Raw genomic sequence first — 20,865 nt, forward strand, 5'->3', positions numbered from 1 at the left:
TGAATGATTTGATTTTTGCCTAGCTGCCTTTTTGCCTTTTTTTTTTTTTTTGAAAGAACTTGGCATATATGTATATGCAATTATAGCATTGAAACAGCAGAATTGTGCAAAATCATTATGTAAGATGGCCAGTCTGGATTTCACAGCTGGAATTGAGTTTGTGTCTACAGATGAACATGTAAAGTGTTATTCTAAATACTTTTTCATGTGTTTCAAAGTTCCCTTTCTGCTCAAACTTATGCTTACAGAAAGAAAACATAATAAAGGAGTATTTCTGCACTCTTAAAGAAAAACTCTTTTCCCTGGATACCCTAGCTGCTACCAGTTTCAGGTGTTGCAAGCTAGGGCTGGAAAATGGCTGGAGAGACACTTTCCACTCTTAAAAATGTGGAATTTACTTTCATTCCTCTGAAAATACTTACTGAAAGGCAGGAATTGGTCCCTGATGGTTAATTCACTGTCACAGACAATATCAGCCCATCCTTCCCGAACCGTTTTTATTTACCCATACTATTACTTGAAAAGAATAATACTGTGAGTTCCATTTCCCCAGGGGTCTCCTGCTTTGGCATAGATCCTCCTGCTTTGGCATAGATCCTAAGTCTGTGAATTTGCATCAGAAATTCTGATGTATAAGTGTTCCTGTTTGTTCTGTCTGTGGTTACTTAACTGTCCTGGAAAGTGAAATAATAGTTTAGCACTGCATTTATTGTTTTGTTATTATGCATTGTAACTATTTTGGTTGCAAGTTCCAAATTCCTGGTAATGCTCTATGCTACATAGTCATTCTTGACTGAGCCCAGGGTCTCTTCTGTAGTCTTTTCTTGTCTGGAAAATACTCTAATTCAAACAAATATTGAGGAAATAAAAATGAAAGCATTGGCAGGGTCAATTCCTTCTGGCACAGCTTAGTGTTTTTTTTTTTTTTGTATCGCTCGCTTACCACTGATGCTGGGATCTGCCTTTAGTGGCTGCTTGGCAAACTTCATTGGTTTACCAGATTGTGAAAGTAATTGTGTGAATGGCACGAAGGTGCTTAGTACAAAGTCCTGTGTGAAATAGCTCATATAAAATACAAAATGATTTTTGAGATTACTTGAAAAGCCACTTGTGACTCTTTGGTTCCTGTTTCTGTGTTGTAAATGCTCTATAAGATAACCTCGTTCATATCCACAGAATCTGTATTTAAAGCTGTTTGAAAATGATTGTTAGCTGTGTTCAGTCTGACTGTGGACAGTCCTGCTCTGTGCCTAGTAGAATTATTATGTAGCTGCTCTCATTAAAGCTCGGTAGAACCTAATCATAACTTCAGGATCACTTCTGCTAGAGTGGCTAGATCTGTTCTGGGCTTTAGTTTTCTCAGGACTAGTACTATTCCTGTGATTGTAGAACTGGGTTGGAAAATGCCCAACGCAGTGCAAAAGTAATTAAGTTGGCTAGATGGCCAAAGAAGCGTATGTCCAAATAATTTATAAATCTTATTCAGAATCCATTATCTTCCTTTTCATTCTTTCTGCCACATTCATATTTTTCTCAGGCTATTCTGTCTCTATTGGCATTGTTCATGGAGTTGCAGCCTAACAGATCTCTTGTAAGGAGTGAGCTCTCCTTTACAGAGTCTTCCAGGTACCAGTTAAAGGCTTTGTGTTGGGTCCCCCAGATGCTTGCCATGATGTGGGACTAAAGGCAGTTTCATAGTCTGGGAAGGAAGAAGCATCATGCTGGAGTCAGCAGAGACTGGGTTGCTCCTGGAGTTAGTCTGGGATATAAGCTGTATTTAACTTATAAATTTTGGCCTTGAGAGTGCTTTGACTCTATATTGCCTCTGTTGTGTATCTTGCAAGGAATTTGATTTCTCCTCGCTTACTTTACTGTGCACTTCTTGAGTTCAGTAGTGTCTCTCTTTACATGGAAATCACTGTCATAATTTATGCCATGTTCTTGCTGAATTTAGTACTTTGTAAAGGCAATAATCCTAAGTATGAATAAAAATTCAGCACTCCAGGCAGTAATAGAAGCAATTCTTATATACTTAATATATTGTAGCATTTTTAAACATTTTTTAAAAAAAAAAAAGTTTTCAGTTTTCCTTTAAATGACTTCTGAATGATAGTCTTCAGCTGATTGCTTCCTTGACATCCTGTGTTGCACATTCATAACTTAGGATGTGAAATGTGTTGCAAAGGAAAGAGTAGAAAATGGGTTTGAAGTTTAATATATTGTTCTTAGGACAAAATTAACAAGAAATAATGCATACATTCCTAGTCTTTATGTTTACTTAGTACATACACAGGATGGGAATGAATATATTATATCATGATGTATATGTTCTCATATATAAAATCGAAACTATAAATATTTGTCTGTCACTTCATATGTAGAGCATCTATTGTAAGTCAGCGGGAATGTTGTGTAGGGAAAAAGTATTCAATTTAACTTCAAAGACCAAGCCTATCTTGGCTTTAACTAAAAGTAGTGGAACTTGCTGCTGATGAATTTGAAGAACAAATTCTTCAGTTAAGCCTGTCATCTGTACTTATGTAAAATTTCAATTGAAAGGTGTGTATTAATTTTTTTTTTGCTTAGCAATATTGCCTAGTGATATATTTTAAATGCAACTTATTCATGTTAGGACTTCTGACATAGAAGGAATTAAAGGAGGACACATTTTCTTCTGCAGAATGAACTACCTCAAACTATTTTGGGAAAAACAAAAACAAACAAAAAAACAACAACAAACAAACAAACTGTGGGACAACAAACTTTTGCATAAACTGGTAGAGTTATTCTATCTTATACCTCTTAGATATAGACTGTGCTTCTGAAGTTATTGTTGTTCAGTAAAGATTTATTGGATTATGGAACTCTAGGAGCATTTCAGCTGGTGCAAACCAGTGGGTGGTGACTTGGGCAGTTTCATGAGACAAAGCACATCACTGCCTCAGTGCTGCTGCAGAGGAGGGCTGGGCCCCTTCAGTCCTCTCTCACAAACTTATGCTGCTCAGGCGTTGTTGCCATGACAGAAGCTCAACTAGCTTCTGCCGTTTGAGCCAATGGTGGAGCCTGCAGAAATGATGGGAGGTCAAAGGGAAGGACCTGGGGAATCAAAGTTGGAGCTGGGGAGGGAGCAGAAGGGAAAAGATAAGACCATTCCCCTTCATGCTTTAGTGGCAAGGAGCTTGCTAGACTTGGAGACTGCAGTGTAGATTACCTGGGACACATGATGGCATCTGAGGAACCAGTTCATAAACCTACTGCTTTCTTTTACCTTCTGCACCAGTCCCCATCCCTGCCCACCTGCCTAGAGCTTAAAATTATCTGTTTATGGAAAGCTGTTAGCTCTTCCATGTGAATTGTGGCATTCAAATTTGAAGATCTTCATATATTTGTAACAATTCCTGTGTTTTAATGTTTCTGCATGAAATATGAAGGGACTTATTTTTTCTTCATGTATCCATTACTATCTAAAAAGTATTACTGTTTAGTCCTTCCTGTCTGATCAGTTGCTTTCTCTTCCTGCACATAAAAGTTTGAAAATAAGTGCTTTATCAGGACCATATTTGTTTGCCTTTTTACATTCAGTAGTTCAGCCACAGGCTCTGGTATGATCTGTGAGCTTCAGGAATGGTAAAGAGCAAAAATCTATTCTTAGAAGTGTTTGCTTTTATCAAGATCTAACTTGTCTTTTTGCCTATAGTCTTTTGTCTGTAGTTATTAATTATAGTCAGGGCAACATTTTCAATGATTAATTGACTACTGCTTAAAACAATAAGGCTGCTTAATAAGCAAAACACTGCAAACTTCTTTTGCATTGTTGTCTATATTTCTGTGTGATCTTTGAGTTCCTATGCACAATACCAATTTTGGCTCTATAAAATAAGGGAATATGTTTCTAATAACTGTATACTGTTTAGACTAATAAACTGCTGGCTCTGAAGAGGCCTCAATGCTCGTCTTGACACACTTCTTGATTTAACCCCTGATAAAAACAAGAAATATAATATTGGTATCCTTTAAAAAGGAGGAGGAGGAAAAAAAAAAAAGCAAAACAACTAAAATTGTTGGACTTAGTAGAGCTGGCAGAAGTATACAAATAACAGCTTTGAGACAATAGGCTTCAAAAACCCTAGAGAGGAATGATAGAATTCAGATAAAAGGAGGATGTGATCAAGATGATCCCATTTTTAATTTCACCTTGACATTGATGAGTTTAAGTTACTGAGTTAAGGTATGACCCTTGTTCCACCTTGTCCACCTCCAAGTTGTGGTGTGGTCTTATTGCTTTTTAGATATTGCTGACTTCCACTTCCTGTAAGAAAGCATCTGAATGCTCACAGGAAATTGTATACATCCTTGACCTCTAAGTTGTCTAATTATACCATCAAGATGCTGTCAATATCTTCAAGGATAAAGCTAAGACCTGCAGGTAGTGCTGGCATAAGCTGACACCTGACTTGTGTCACCATATTGGCATTTCTGTACCATAGCCTCCTGCCATGCCACCTCCTTTCCATGTGCTTCCTCCACATCATGGACCAGTACAATACATATTTTTGCTAGCTGAAGAGAGAGATGTGTTGCCTGAGGGATTGATCTCTCACATTCTTGCAAAAGTTAAATACCTTAAATAGTGGCCATATACACATGGATTGCTTTTCATTAGATTATTTAATTCTTTATTTTTGATTGCTCTGGTTTCTTTCACTTCCTTTTACATGCCCATCCCTCATAACTTATCTCAAAATTCTTTTGCTATTTGCACACCATCTCTCTTAACTGGGATACCATTGTAATAATACTTAAATATGGTATCATAATAATATTTGAGATCAGGCTAAACCAGGCTCCCTTTCTCCTGCCAGGAAGATGGCAGGGACGGTACTTTGTAGATTCTCAGTGTCTTATCTACTGCTTTGCAAGAACAAAACAAAAAGCCTGATGACATGTTTTAGAAGTGCAGTTAAGGACTATACCAATCAAATTTCATATGCTTTCATGGCCTCTAGCAAAGGAAGGTCTCCCTTGGAAGCCTTGGAATTAAAATTTTAATTGGAATTAAAATCAGACTTCTACTACTGACTTTACAGGAACAATGGCATCCACAGGTCTCTAACCATAACCAATAGAATGTGCAGTAAATATAGCAAGGAAGAAAATTCAGAAATGTGTTAAGATTACTGTAGCTGCTTGGTTTGAATATAAGCAAGTTAAAAAGAAAATAAATAAAAAACACCACCAAATTGTGGTCATTCCAGTTTAGTGATTCTTTATTGAACCAGCTTAATTCTACAAGTTTACTGGGAAGCTGTGTGAATACAATAGCAAGTATTCACATTCTCTTCCCCTAGCAGGAGATAACTCTTATAGATAATTAAAAGATGAATTATATCACTTATGTAATTTTTTTTCATGCTGGGATTGTCCTTGGCATCTGTTATGTTTGGTTCCTGAAAGTAATCAACATGTAGGGAACAGTGCAAAGAATTCTTACAGCTGTGTTTTTATCTTTCTGTCTGTAAACTTTCAGGTAATCTGTAATATATTGTAGATGACACTGCTTATCAATAAAATTGACTTAAGCATCTTAAATCAAACCCACAATTAGACTAAAATTGGCAGTACTAATATATGTTAGTAATAGGATGGAAACCTCATTTTGTGAAACAATAATGATTTCTACTAGTTTACAAATTAAACTTTTAGTGTTATAATTGGCCTACTAATGTACTGTTGTTAATGCCTAAAGCAAGCTAAGTTGATCTATTGTTAGGCAATAAAGCACTTAGAAATAAATTGTGACAATAAATCAGAGCTTTGTGAGATCTTTTTTTTCTAGTTAAAGATAGAGGATAATTTCCTAGAAAGGGATCTGAGAGTATAACACTTTCAAATGTATATATGACATGATTTAGGTGGTGTTAAGCCTTCTGATGTGCATAGCAAAAGGAGATGATATATCTAGTATTTTTTTTTTTGAAGATCTATATGAGAGAAACTTGTTCAGTGAAAGCAGTGTACAAGCTGTAAAGTCCATAAACTGCATCAGCAATAACATTTAAGTATGGTGGCTATCACCATTTTTTTAATTAAATGTATTAAACACATCTTTATAAAAATACATAAGGAAGCTCTTCTAGATTTTCAGCATAAAATTGCCACCACTCTTGACGTTTAATATCTTTAAACTACCAAGTGCATGTCTGACATCAGGAAGGTCTTTGATCCAAATAGTGTTCATGTGGTTATAAACCCGCAAGTTATATTAAGGACTCCTTAGGTTCCTCAGATAGTTGGGAACAGTGGAATCTAAGAGCTGGGTACTGAGATTCTTGAACAGACCTGGTGAGAGAAAAGCTGTGAACAGAAATTTGTCTATGCTAGGGCAAAAATTTGGAAATGAACATGATGTCATCTTATGCATTAGATATACTGACTTCCAAGTGGGAAAGTGTGTTGTTTTTTTCTCTGTTTTGCTGTTCTCAAAGGAACGAGAATTTGCATTCAGTAGTTGTTAGTAAGCAGGCTGTTACTGAGAACTTCCCCTGCTACTCCTCTAGGTGGAAGAAATCCTGCGAGACTTGTTTTCCGAAGATGAATAATTTGACCAAAAAAATGCTCTACCACAGAATTTCAAATCAAGGCATTCTACAATTGTGGAGATGATCTGGCTGTATTTAAATATACAAACTCTGCAGCTGTGTTTGTAGCTTCCAAAAGCTTTTTGGTTTTTAAAGTTCTCCAACCAGAAAATCAGTGTCTCCTCCAACAAAAACTGCGGTCATCTTTGTAATATTGTTGTTTCTAAATAATATACGTCTATGAGGCGATAAACTTCTATGTTATTCAGACCAATACTTTAAATATTACATTTATACTCTTCAAGAATATTTTTGATTGGTTTAAGAATGTTTGAAATATGTACAAGTGGCACTATTCCACTACAGCAATGTATGACACTTGTCAAACTCACCAAAACAATCCTCAGAAAAAATGAAGTGTCCTGATATGAGTTACTTTCACTTCTAAACTTGTACAGCCTTGAAAATAGGAATTGCTTATTGAAAAAGGCAAGTGATTCGTATAGCTAAATGTATTATTAGTGGACAATGCCAAATGGTTAATATTGAGTTTAAAACATTAAGCCTCACTTTCTGATGAGTTAACATCCCTATGTAAGGGGAAGAAACTTATTGCAAAGTCTCAATGTGGTGAACTTTAACTTTTTCCTGCTACAGTTACACTTAGCTCTGCTATAATAACTTTGGTGTTCTATATTCAAGATGTACCTTACAATGAAGCATGTCAAAAAAATAAATGTAGTGAATTAATACCTGCTTTTTGGATTTCTGCATCCTATCATAGCTAATCAGATGATATGCCTGGGTAGTGAAGCTCCTTTGGGAGATGAGTTATGATTTTATTGGAACAAATAAGATTTCCTTTTACAACTTAAATTGTCCCTGAAAGCCAGCAAAATCGTCCCAAATTTCTTTCCAAACACTGAAGGTAAATTACTATGGAGGTGGAAACTTTAAGAAATGCTATTCATTTCTAATAAAGAAGTTATAAAACGTGAAACAGATCTAGCAGAACAGAAATGGTTAGGAAATGGAAAAGCTCATACAGAGACTGAAACACTTAGTGGTAGATGGGGAATTATGAAATGGAGGAGGACACTGGCATTAGCCTGGAGCTCCTGAAGAACTTAGGTACATGCAGATAAAGCAAAGTGAGAAGCTAAGTATCCAGCAAGACACTTCCAGAGTTTAAGGTCTAGCTGTAATTCCAGAGAATACTGTAAAAACACAATTTCTATTGTTTATTGGTTACTTGCTGTATTTCTCATCTGACCTTTATTTTTACAGACAACAGGTTTCTGGTTGATCACCCAGGATTTCTGGTCACAATACTGATTTCAGACAGTTGCAGTGGGTTGATAAAATTGTAATAAACCTATATTGGTACATGTGAACTGTCATTGCAGGATCTGACCAGTGGTCTGTTACAGCCACTCATCTGTCTCTAACATCAGTCTACTGCTCTTACAGAGCTGAAAAAAAAAAGCCAAGTCCAAAGTAGAAACAGATAGAAGACTCCTTGTAATTAAGGCTACAAGTGCTCTTTTATTTTTTTCTCTTTTATTACAAATTTTGCTGAAGTACTGCCAATGTATATTCAAATAGAAGAAATTAAAGTTTTTTTCTGACTTGATTGGAGCCAGACCCCTGCAAGTGGCAGTGATCCTATTCCAAGAGGATTTTAATCTCAAAATAAAATTCTGTCCCAAACCTGGAAAATAGTAATGTTTTCCAACAGTATAGCAAGAGCATCTTGAAACTAAAGCCTTTACTTACAATGCAGTTTGTGATCTTACAGGGATAGCATAACTCTACTTTGAAATAAAGGACAGGAAGGCTGTGTGTAACTTGAACTGGCTGCCCAAGTTACTGGCTGTAACAATTACAGCTAGACAAAAGCTTCAACAAAGATAAATCAGGAGGAAATAACCTTCTTGTGAGTCCATTATGAAACTTGGAAAGAATTTGCTGGTGCACCTCTGCGAGTTAAAATGCTAATATGTATAAAATTTTCTTTATCAGCTTTGAGGCTGGAAAATGATAGTTGAAGAGATATACATTCTAAAACTGGAAGATGGCATATGCAAATTCCACTGTCTTTTTTTCCTAAATCCTCTTATTAAAATTCCGTGGGGCTCAAAAACATGAGAGAAATTCTGCACTTTTAAAAGTAGAATTTATTACATAAATTAATGGCATTTCAAGTGATCTTGCTGGAGTAAGGAGATAAGTCTGAAAGGAGGAAGAAGAGTGATCAGCAAGTTGCAGCTGTTTGAAATGACAGCTCTGAGGATTTCTAAATGTAGAAATGTAGCTATCATTATATTGCATGAGTCACAGCAAGAAGTAATAGAAGTGGAACTCTCTAGAGAGAATGACTGAAGTTGGTGCAGTAGCAACATGCATTTGAACATAAAAATTTTGGAAATAAAGGAGAGCCACAAAAAAAAGGGGGGGGGGGAAATGGAGAAGCAGACCATGGATACAAGTGCTCCAAGCAGCTCAGCATGCATCAAATGCACATTCTAGTGGGTAGTATTTACTAAAATTTCAGGATTATTCATGGGCATTTTTATGACAAAGCATGTTTTTCACCTTGTGTAATGCGACTGATGCTTTTTTTTTTTTTTTTTTTTTTTTTTTTTTTTTTACTGCTATGCGTGTTGTTATTTGTACTTAACTGCAATGAAGCTATATGTTTCTGTATGGAGAGGAACTATGCACTGGCTGGAGAATCATAGAAGCACAGAATGTCCTGAGTTGGAGGAGTTATGTGTTTGTGCCAAGGGAGATATTAAGACAGTTCTGGGGTTAAACACTAGGTTCCTTATCTCTAATTAAGTCCAAGAAGGACTTCTGCATGAGGCCCAAGGAGTGTCCCTCTCTATCGTGGTCTCCTTTAGCAAGGCAAGTTAATCTAATAGCCCCTGGCATCACAGTTATTCACCAGGGGTTAAACATATTTTGAGTAATCGCAGTGGGAATATTTTAAATAGGTGACAGTGGCAGCTCTTGTACTGGGAGCTGCTGATCCTCAATCTGATGATAAAACCTTCAGAGAATACACAAAACTTGTAATTGCCCTAAACTCACTCATGAAAAGGGAGCTAACACACATGAATTACTTTCTGTGCAGTAGTTAAGTGAAATGAGTAGAAAGAGTTAGGTTTTAGGTGGCAATCTAAAATGGCCATATTAGTATTGCTGTTCTTCAAACACAGGGATGTTATAGTTGTTACATATGTACACTGTAACTGAGATGAAATCAGAACAGGGAGGGAAAATGGTCTAAGTCATTGGCAAGACCTTTATTCTGAGCTGGAGAAATTACTGTTACTTATAGAAGAAATATCAGAAGAATCTCTAAAATAACTGTGTGATGGAAAAAGCAGTGTGAACTTCTTATATTCTTCTTTTTATGCTTACTTTTTACCATGACATCTTTTCTCTCTTTCTCGATCTGAGTGAAAATACAGAGAATAAGGAGCTGAGAAAATGTAGCAGTTAAAATGTGGAAGTCAGGTACTTCCTATTATTCATCTGTAGGAAGTCGAAGTCAGTATCCAGCCAGCAGTCTGTGCAGTGCCTGGAAATGGAGAAACCTCTAAAGCCTGCCTGCAGAGCACTTCTCTTCAGTTTACTGCTAGCTGCTGGAGCTCTTTACTGTCACTATTATCTTTCCCTTTTTGCATATGTATAGTATAGGAGTCTGTTAGAGTAGCGTGAAGAAAACCTAAGGGACAAATTCTACCTTCTGATGCACTGCTAATACCTGGTCAACAGGAGTCTTAAGTGTTTTGTTTTAAAGTGAAAGTCATTGCCTTATAAATCCATGTGCCACAGATGGAATTTTTAAGAAATCCTGCAAAACTTCATAATAAAAACATCACTGGTCTGTTCTGGGCTCATTTGCTGTGATAAGCACTGTGTTCAACAAACCTAGGGACAGTGTGGAAATGTTGCAATGACAGGTTCAGCATCTTGATCCAGTCTGTTTTCCTGGGTCTGATAATGAGCATCGTTGTAGAATTACCAGTGACAGAAGGAAAGTCTTCCAAAAATACATGTATAAATTAGTACTATCTTACTTGTAGGCTGAAGTGTTCAAAGGACAGTTAATTACAGCTGTGTGTGCTGTGGCTGCATGTGCAGACTGATCATGCTGCTGCATTGCTGATGGGAGTTGTGTTGTGGAGTTGCACTGGATCGGAGCTGGGCTTGTGGGGAGGTGTTGGGCAGCCTGCAAAACTCTTAATAAACCTGTGGTCTGCGTACAGCAACTGGCTACCTCATACAACCAAGATATTTAAAATTTCAATATTAACAACAACAACAACAACAAAAGTAGCTACTGGGCCTCCACACGTCCTGTGTGGCAGTTCCTACCCCTAGCAAAGAGATGGTACTTGGAGGTGTTGCTGTACCAGGTGTACCTGGTGTACCTGGATCTAAACCAGGACTGGAATAATTTCTGTAAGAACCCATTCACCTTCTGAAGTGTGTTAGTTTCCATTTTTACTCAGAGGAAATGGGAAGCCTTATTTCAGTAGTAAGCCTTAGTCTGTGCTAGGAAGCAAATTCTGTTGCAGGCATAAAACTTGTTTATGCTGTCTTAAGATAACTTACTGGCATACAAAATCTTCAGCATTAGTATTGCTAAAACTTTCCTATTGTGGATATATGTACTGCAAGCCAGAAAGCCCAAACCTTCTGAACTTTAATTTTTACAAGTTAAAGGGAGAAAACATAAAAAAAATTTATAAGCTGCTATAGTCTTGACTTACTCGCAAATTTTAATATCTAGAAACTAAAACTGTTTTTTAAGTTAGTATCTCTAGGGAGAAACTATTTCTGTTTCTACACATCTCTGTTTTCCCTCTGAGATGCTTATGGCCATTTTGTTTGCAAAGCTCTTTCTCAGTTTGTAGTAATCTCTTCAGCCCATGCTCTCACAGAATGCAGCTTTTTGTACCACTCTCTGGTCTGGCATGTCTGTTAGCAAGGTCTGAGTGCCATGATGCTGCTGTTGCTTGTCTGTGCTTCTGTAGGTGCCTCCCTGTCTCCCTTCTTTTATAGCTCTCTTTCCTCTGTCTCCCAAAAGACAGGCAGTATGCATGCACAAAAGTACTTTGTACTAAGAACTACCTTCTAGTGCAGATTTATTTATGAATTTGTCAGAAGCAGGTATTTATGGGTACTCTGTTTATTCTTAAATGCAGCTGGTGGCTGCTGCTGCTTTGGTTTAGAGCCACAGGACTAAATGAGACCTTGAGTGAATAACTGCACGTCACCCTGAATAGAGCAGCCCTAATGTACTTCATCTACAAAAAATTCAGAAAACTGGAAACGCTGCATAATAGCAACCAGCAGGACAGCTGAGCCAGTTCAGGACTCTGGCACCGGAAGGCTTCTGTAGCCATCTCCTATGCATCCAAGTCTGTCTCTTCTGTGCTTCATTCCCAAATGCATTTGCCTCATAAAAAAATAGAAATAAAATGGCATACATGTCTATCAAAAATATCACCTAGCAAAATCAACTGAGTGGCAAAGCTGTTAAAAAGATGATTCTGCCACAACTAAACAAAACTCTATAGGGACAAAAAATAGTAATAGCACTTAGTGAATTTATCATTTGTTTGATCTAGAGCCTTGCTGGAACAGTGCTACACAGAAGCTGGCGAGCAGGAGAGGAACACGCAGCATGCAGATAAGCTATGAAATACTGAGCTGTCCTTCTGTAATTTGGTAGCAGCGTTCATATTTATGTTTGTCTTTCTGATGCAAGACTTAAGAAGGTTTAAAGTGACCCTCCAAAAATTCCTTCAGGATTTTTCAAAGCATCTTCATTTATGCTTTGTAAATATATTCCTGTGAACTTGAAAGAAAACACAGCTTAAAAGAAACAAACAAAAAAACACACCCCACCAATAACTCCTTAGAAAAATATCCTGTAATCACTGTGTTTTTATTACTATTATCCAAAAGGTAAAATGACAAAAGAAAAAATAAATGTTTGAGCCAGAAATGCCTGGCAGTAACAGTTTAGAGAAGAAATGGTACAAAGCAAAACAAAGGAGCTTTCCTGCATACTCTTGCTGTAGAATTAATTTTTTCTTTGCCTCCAAATGCTCAGAAAATTCTACCAACAGGTCTTCAACATCTTAAGTTTCTGATCTGCCATCACTCACTGTCAAATTGTGAATTCTATAAGGGTCTTTATTATTTTTTTTGGTCCTACTATCTATAATAGTGGCTCTGACATAGAAAGCCAGAGCAGAGTTTCTAGGCCCAGAACAACCAAGGGCTGGGGGTCTGTGGAGCCATAAGTGGAATGGAGACATTTTCTCAGCCTGGATGTAGTTGGGGGAAATATAGAAAAGGACAGAATTGCCTTGCTACCTCAGCATCTCCTCACAGCTGGAGGAGAAAGGCCTGGTCATAGCTGTAGCCTGTGGTGCTGGTGGGGGACAAATCTTTCTCCAGCACAGACCATTTAGGCTTTCCCAAGATGCGGGCCATGTTGTCCATCTCTTCCCAGCTTGTCTCTCTCCTTCCATAAAATCCATTTTGTTTAAAGGCAGTAGTTTAGTCTGTCACTCGTAAGTAGTGAAATATTTATTTTTGAGTCTTACATATTGCATACTCCATTATTTTAGTTCCTGGCAACATATACAAGATTTTTTAAGAAGTCTTTTTTAAAAGGTAAAGCTGGTCATGAAAAAAAGTAATGAAAATGATGTTTCGTTTATGAAATGTGCAGCAATATACTACACTATCTTATGAACACACGAGTGACGCAAGAAAGCAGTGCTTTAGTCACTAACATAAACCTATCTTTGAGGTCAGGCATATCAATGGAAGGGAGAGCCCCCCATGATTAAGGTTGTGGCTGAGGCTGAGTCTGTGGACAAATGGGGATGCTCAGAGCACTGCAGACCAAAGTTACTGTCATTAAGGGCCTCTTCTGAAGGTTTTGGAGGAAATTGTGTGTGAATGACTGGAGAGGCAGAAGGGAAGGATTTATGGAGTCTTATCCCTGAGGGTTGCTGGAGGTGGGTGAGAGAAAAGGATTTGGATGTGTTCCTGAGATGGGAGGGAAAGAAGCGGTAGGAGAAGTGAGAGAAACCTTCAAAGTCTGGATCTGAAGAGACTTCTGCCAGGGTAGAGACCTGAATAAAAATGGAATAGATACCTCTGCAAATGAGAGACCTTCGAGTAGAACTTGGGTCAAACAAAATAAAAAACAACCACCTTAGATGATGGCCCCATAACACAAATTATCCTTTAATGACTTCTATACAATTTTGTCTTCCAGTTCAGGGGAATTTAGGAGACAGATAAGAAATACATGAGTTTAATAGATGAGGAAAAGAAGGATGGCAGTTTTGACATCCTTTCCTAAGTGACCATTGCCATTTTAAAATGTTTCAGACTGAGGACTGGATGTATTGATTTTTGCATGATTTTTCATGTATTGCAAGCTGTCGTCTTTGCCATGTCTTCCATTTAAATTGTGCAATTACCATTTCTTATTTATCAAGACAATTTTTTTTCTATATGGGAAAATAACTCACAGCTGGTGAAATGTTGAATCTGGACAGACCTATGCCACTTGTTCTAGGTGCTTGAGAAGATATCTTAAAATAATAAAATAAAACAATACTAAAGGTAAAGTAAGCCTTTAAATAGTTAAAACATGTTTCAAGTACTTAAAACAAATAACAAAACCAAACCAACTAACACTTCTCCCTGTTTTTTGGGAATGAGGAAAGGGGAAGAGGAATATATACTGCCAGGAAAAAAAATTGCAGATACATATTTGGCAAAAAAAGTCCTTTTTTCCTCCTGTGTCTCATGAAGTATGAATAAAAACAGCACTTACAGCCAACTCTAGTTCTGCTTTAGCATTTCTACTTTTTTCCAGTGTTCTGTTTTATTAAAAAAAAAAAAAATCGTTTAATATAAAAAATATATTTAATTCAAGTGATATAGCATTTTAGGATTCTGCAAACTGGACCCATAACCTATGATCTTTTTCTTTAGCTCTCATTTGCAGAGTGACTGTCTTTCTTCGCAATGAGGATTAAATGCTCCCCTAAGAATGTTCCTTAGCTCTTAGACAGCCCTTGCAGTCTCTGATCCCCCTGAGGAACACAAGCTGAGAAAGGAAGAGAACCATCTGTATTAACTGTGTAACCTTTCTAAACATAAATTGTCAAAAATTTAGATTGGGCACTTTTAAATAAATTGGGATTGGCATAAGGGTGATTAGACCTTCAGGATCACTGTAATATTCTATATGTAACTAATAAATTTAAAAATGTAATGCTTGTTAGTGGTACATAACTTCTGGAGCTTTCTTTTTAAGCTGACTGTGGATTTTTATGGCACTTCCAATTATTATTGTGCTGGCTGTTTTCTTAATTTCTGTACTGAGAAAGCCAAGACACCTCTCCCCTTCCAAGAAGTGAAGAGTATGGGTGTGTATGATTAGTGACAAACAGCCCTGGCTTCAAGATGCAAACACGCTTGATCCAGATCATAAATACTCATTAAATTTAAGAATGTTCAGATTCATGAAATGGCTCCTTCCTATCCAAAGGAAGGACTTGAGTTAATCTGACATTGAGATTTTTTTCTGGTATGGATGTTATGTTGATCCTCATCTAATAGCTTCATCACACAGGAAAACATTAGCTTTGAAACCTAGCACAAAAGGCATTAGTCTGCATTTTTTCTTTTGTAAGGGATCAGCCCGCAATTTGTACCAGACTTGTAGCTGTTTGATGTCCTATGGCTGGATCTGAAAAATCATTTAAATCAAGTGAAAAATGCATTTTTTCACTTGTTTCTAACAATGATAATTGCTGCTCTTTGGTACTCTGCTTGGAGTCTCCTCAGTTCTTCATGGTACATAGCAACTTAGGAAAGATTGTTTGAATGATGTAACAGGAAAAAATGCTTTGTTGTTGCTGGTTTTAGTACCTATCTTATTGATCAGTGACTCATCAGGGAGAAGACAGTATTTTATTTTCAGATAGGTGGTATGGCTGCCTACATGAACAATATGATTTGTGACTACTGCTATAGACAGTTAAGCAAAGGAAAAATGTTAGTGACTCTTACTTTGTCGGCTGCTGGCTGGTGTACTTGACTAGCATGTGCTGTATGAAGTCATGTCCACTCAAACACATTTATCTCTTTCTGTGGCTACCACACTGACCACAAATGTCTGTCTCATGTCACGAGGATTTTTTCTGATTTGGTGGAAACTAGCTTAATCTGTTACTGTATTACTGTTACCAGCTGCTACTAAGCTAAGTTGACCTTCCTGTAGACTCAGCAGTCCCATCTTTTTCTTAAAAAAAAAAAAAAAAAAAAAAAAAAGTTGAAATCAGGTTTACTTAACCTTGTCTTTGCATCTCCTTTTCCTTCTCTATCTTCCAAGAGTATACAAGAAAGTGTATTTTTTTGGGTTTGCATGTGCTTGCATGAGGTGAGAGGGATGAGGACTTACTGCACAAAAGCCAAAGCAGTAAGAACAGCCTTTTTTTCTTTTACTGCCAGTGAGTTAAGCCTCTTGGTGCTTAGTAGTGCTTGGAGCTAAGTGAGTTAACTCACTTGGCTCTTGCAGCAATGAGTTCTATAGTTGAAATTTTTTGAAACTTATCTGATATATGATGGAGACTCTTGCTTGACTGTAACTTTGGAGGTTTGAATGGAATCAGTCCTTTGAAGGTGGTCAAAGGCACTGGAGGGAAAAAGCTGACAGGCCTTGGGATGCAGCTCACCAGTTCTGATGGTGCATCAAGCTCAGTTCATGCCTATAGCTCTCTAGAAAGCCTCTGAAAGCTGCAAGTATGATCCTCAAAAATGCAATGTTCTGGTAGCCCTGATAACCCAGAAAGAGCTGTAGTGTTAGGGGAGTTAATGTTCCTATGATGTCTCAGGAAAGACCATCCAGAAATGTTCCTCCACTGGATTTCACTACAGAAAGACATTTGGGCAGCTGATGCAGAGATCAGTTCTCAGAAAATGAGGCAGAATAAGATACAGATGTAGGTGGTAATTATGTAATGAGGAAGAAATCAAAACAAATTGTTTGCACTGTTATTTATGCACAAAATTGCTTTAAGAAGACCTTGTAACTAGCTTACAAAACATGAGTGCTAATTTCAGTTTGGTGAACTACTATTGCATATCTTATTGGTGCATTAACTGGCAAGTATTTGCAGTTTCACTTTGTTTCCACTAATGCCGCTATCACCAGAGGAATCTTGTCACCATGAATACCCTCTTTTCATTGTCTACTGAAGTTAAGATGGGTTGGTAACTGCTGCCGGTGTGTGTCCTGCGCTAATACTTCTGTGTGGTCAGGCAAGTAAAAGAAATATGTACGGAGCCAAGCTGTTAGGTGGATGTATCAGTGTATCCTTCCCCTGGAAGTGCAGAAAATGTCTGACATTGAAAGGGAAAAAAAAGAAGACAAAAAGGCTTTTCTCTTTGGTCTCCTGCCTTGAAAGTTGATATGAGAGAAAAATTGAGGAAAAAAATGAATGAAATATGAGTTGTTCATGTGAAAAATAAAATAATAAAATATTAGGATTGTGATACCCCAATGAGAAACTACTAATCCTTAGGCACTGTAAATTAAATATATCTAGTCCTTACTACTGACATTTTAACAAATATCATATTCTTCCACGACTGTTTTCCAGAGGCATTATTCTGTGTTTAATATTTAGATTTCAAATGGCATTCTAGCTATAAACCCTGTGACAGTTTTACAATTCAGTAATACCAGTACACTTTATTTTCAGTGTTTTTATTCCTTTATTTTAATAAGTGAAGAGGGGGAAAAAGTATCTGTACATATGGATTTATCAGTGTACAATATTGCTTCATCTCTGCTGCAAAAAAAAATAAAAACTCATAAGAACTGCCTTATATCTTTATTATAGAATTATATTTTCTCTACAATGTAAAGTTCAATTTCAGAAGGCTAAATTTTTGTTAATAGATTCTTCTTTCTAATTTTCATTTAAAAAGCTTTTTCTATGCTTTCAGAATATCAAAATGATTATCAAAATGTATATGATCAAAATTATTCCAAAAAACTGCTCATACATAATTGGGAATAATTTTCATCCACTGTTATTACTCATCTCGATGAGAGAATGGACTTGCTGTCTGTGATCCCATCTGCTCTTTGGAAAAAGGTCCTAGAAATTACTAGGTCAGTAAGTTCATCTTCCCAGTTGCCTTCAAGTGCTGTAGTTTAAAGTGCTTGTTTGAAGGTAAGAACTGTATTCCCTCACTGCATGAGCAGTATCATACTGTGAGATTTACAAGCAAGCAGCTTAATTCCTTCCTCATATTGTCTTCAAGGTATTCCACAGCCTTTATTTTCCTTATTTATTAAATAAGGCTGCAAATTTCAAATCTGAGTGCTTAAAATTAGGCTTTTAGATCTGTAGTCAGGCTTTTAAATAGCAGTGTTCTGATTCTCAAAAGTGAAACCAGGTTGATTTTGGAAGCCTACAGAGGGTATTAGAAAAACAAATTTAAGCAGGCAGCTTTAGTATTTTTTTTAACCTCAAATTTATGGTTTGCACTGAGGTATTTTCTTCTGATCACAGGGAGTTATGTGGTCGTCATCACACAGCAGCAAACCCTGAACTAAACTGTGTATGCGCAAAGAATAGGAGTCATAACACTCTTCTATTATGACCACTGAGTTGTCAGATCATAAATTATCTTTATTTAATGTCTTAAAGTTATGAGATGCTTGTGTGTCCAAACTGGGTAAACAGCTCTGTGTGTGAAATGAATTCTTTATTGTCTTTAATTCTGAAGTTTGAATGATTCAAATATGAAAAAAAACTTTTCACCTTGTAAAACTGCTTTTCACCTCTCTTCCAAGATCACATTACTTAGGAACCCGTGGCCAGAATTTCTTTGCTACTTTCCTTTTGCCTTGCTTGTAGCATCCCCAAGGAGCTCAGCAGAGCATGGCAGGGTGGTGATGGATCCAAACAGATCCTGCAGCCACTGCATGGGGACCTGGGCAGGGGCAGTGCAAAGCATCCCATGATTAACTTTACTCCTCCTAGACAAAGGCTCAAGTTAGGCTACTGAAAAGCTGCTCAGAAATAGCTGGACTGTATCCAGCTCCACATTTATGTAACTGCCCAAGCTAAGTGGTTCCGTATTGCTTCTCTCTGCCAGTGGTCTCTCTGAAGGTAAATTTATGGCTGTGTTTGTCAGTACTGCGTCTGAGTCAAAATAATAACCTCTCTTCACAAGCAAACAAAACATTTTTACTTTTAAGGGGGATTTCCAAAAGCATAATGTGGAGAAATCAATGTGGTCACTGTACAGAGATATAATTGCAAACAGGTACCTTTAATAGGGGGGTGCTGCCTCATTTAGTCAGATAAAACCCCACTTTGCCATGTTAAAGTGGGTTTGGCTCATTGCACTCGGGAGAGAACTTTTTGCCAGTCTTTTGAAACTCCAAAAGGTCATAAAAGCCCTTAATGTTTATCTCATGTAAACTACCATTGCTGTTATTTTATAGCTAATTCCAGATACTCAAGTAAAAATAAATGAACCTTCATAGTGTTTTTGGATGAGCCCAGTGTATATTAGAAATAACTAAATAGAATCTAGTGTTATGACAAAAATCAATTCATTTCTCTTCTTGCCTACCTTATTCTTCATAGTAAGAAGGCTTACCCAACTACTGCCTCTGTGTCCTCCCATCACTCCTTCAGCTATTGAGAAAAACAGTTTAATTGCTTAAAAGACATGAGACAGCTAAGGCGTGAGAGATTGGTTCCTGCAATACAGGACATTCACTAGTGGTGTCCCATGGGGCTATGCTGTTCATAAACATCCTTATAAAAGGGCTTGAAAAGTCGGAGAAAAGTGAGGTGACTAAGTTTGCTGTTGATAGAAAATTATTCAAGGTAGTAAGGATAAGGGCAGGCTGTGAAGAATTACACAAGGATCTGAAGAGACTGTGTGACTGGGCAATAAAATAGTAGATGAAATTCAGTGTAGATAAATGTGAAGTGATGCATGTGGGGAAAAACAATCCTAGTTTCACATATAAAATGATTGGCTCTGAGCTGTCTGTTGCCACTCAGGAGTGAGACCTTGGCTCATGATGGATAGTTCCATGAAAACATCAGCCTGTACTGAACAGCAGGCTAAAAAGCAAATCAAATTTTAGGAATTATGAGGAAAGGACTAGAGAACAAAACAGATAACATCATTATGCCACCATATAAATCTATGGTTCACCTGCACCTTGGATATTGCACGTAGATCTGACTCTCTCATCTCGATGAGGATGTACTAGGACTGGGAAGATTCAAAAGAAAGCATGTAAGCCAAGGCTTTGATGCGAAAGGATGAGTGGTTTGGGACTCTCATCTAGGGAAAAGACAACTGAGGGTGATATTATAGTGGTCTACAAAATCATGAAGGGTTGGAGAGGGACAGATCTGTCACTGTCTGTTTCAGCATAAGAGCCAAGGGCCATCAAATGAAGGTTATAGAAAACTGATTCAGAAAACAGGAGATGTCATTCTTCAAAAGTACATTGTGTGCCTTGCCAAAGGTGTGTAGAAGCTCCTTGGGAGACTGGGCAAATACTTGGATTATATGCCTGGTCAAGGGTTGCTAGATGTGCAAACAACAGCGAGCTCAAGAAATCTCCTGAAAAAGTGTTGGAGAGTTTTAGGTTAGAAATGCCATGTGTTCCTCCTGTACTTTCCAGGGTGTCCACTGCTGGTCTTTGAGGTGGGTAAGTGCATTTGAGTAAGCAAGCATCTATAGTCTGATTACTTGAGTGAATCTATGAAGTATATGCATGCAAGCAATTCATATATTAATTGAATACTGCCACAACTGCAATCTCTTTTTGTCCATTCCTGAGTGCAAAGATAACAGGAAAAGCAGTCTGACTTTGGTAGCACAACAAACCAGTTATTAAGGTCTAACAAAAACTTTAATGTGCCCAAAAATGCTTATAGTGCAAATTCAAATGTTGGATGCTGGAATCTGAGCGTACATTAGTAGAAGAAAATGTATACCTTATGAATTTGAGTAATATTCAAGGGCACCAAGTAGTTATTGAAATTACGTATGAAGGTGTTCACAGGTGGGAATCAAAAATTTTGGTTGGATCCTCCTCTAAATATGTTGAGATGTAAAACTTGGAAAAGTAGTAAATACATCCTCCTTCTCATTTTACTTTTTTTTTTTTTTTTTTTTTTTT

The sequence above is a fragment of the Netta rufina genome (genome assembly GCF_964035555.1).
Source record: "Netta rufina genome assembly, chromosome: 6".
Taxonomy (NCBI): Eukaryota; Metazoa; Chordata; class Aves; order Anseriformes; family Anatidae; genus Netta; species Netta rufina.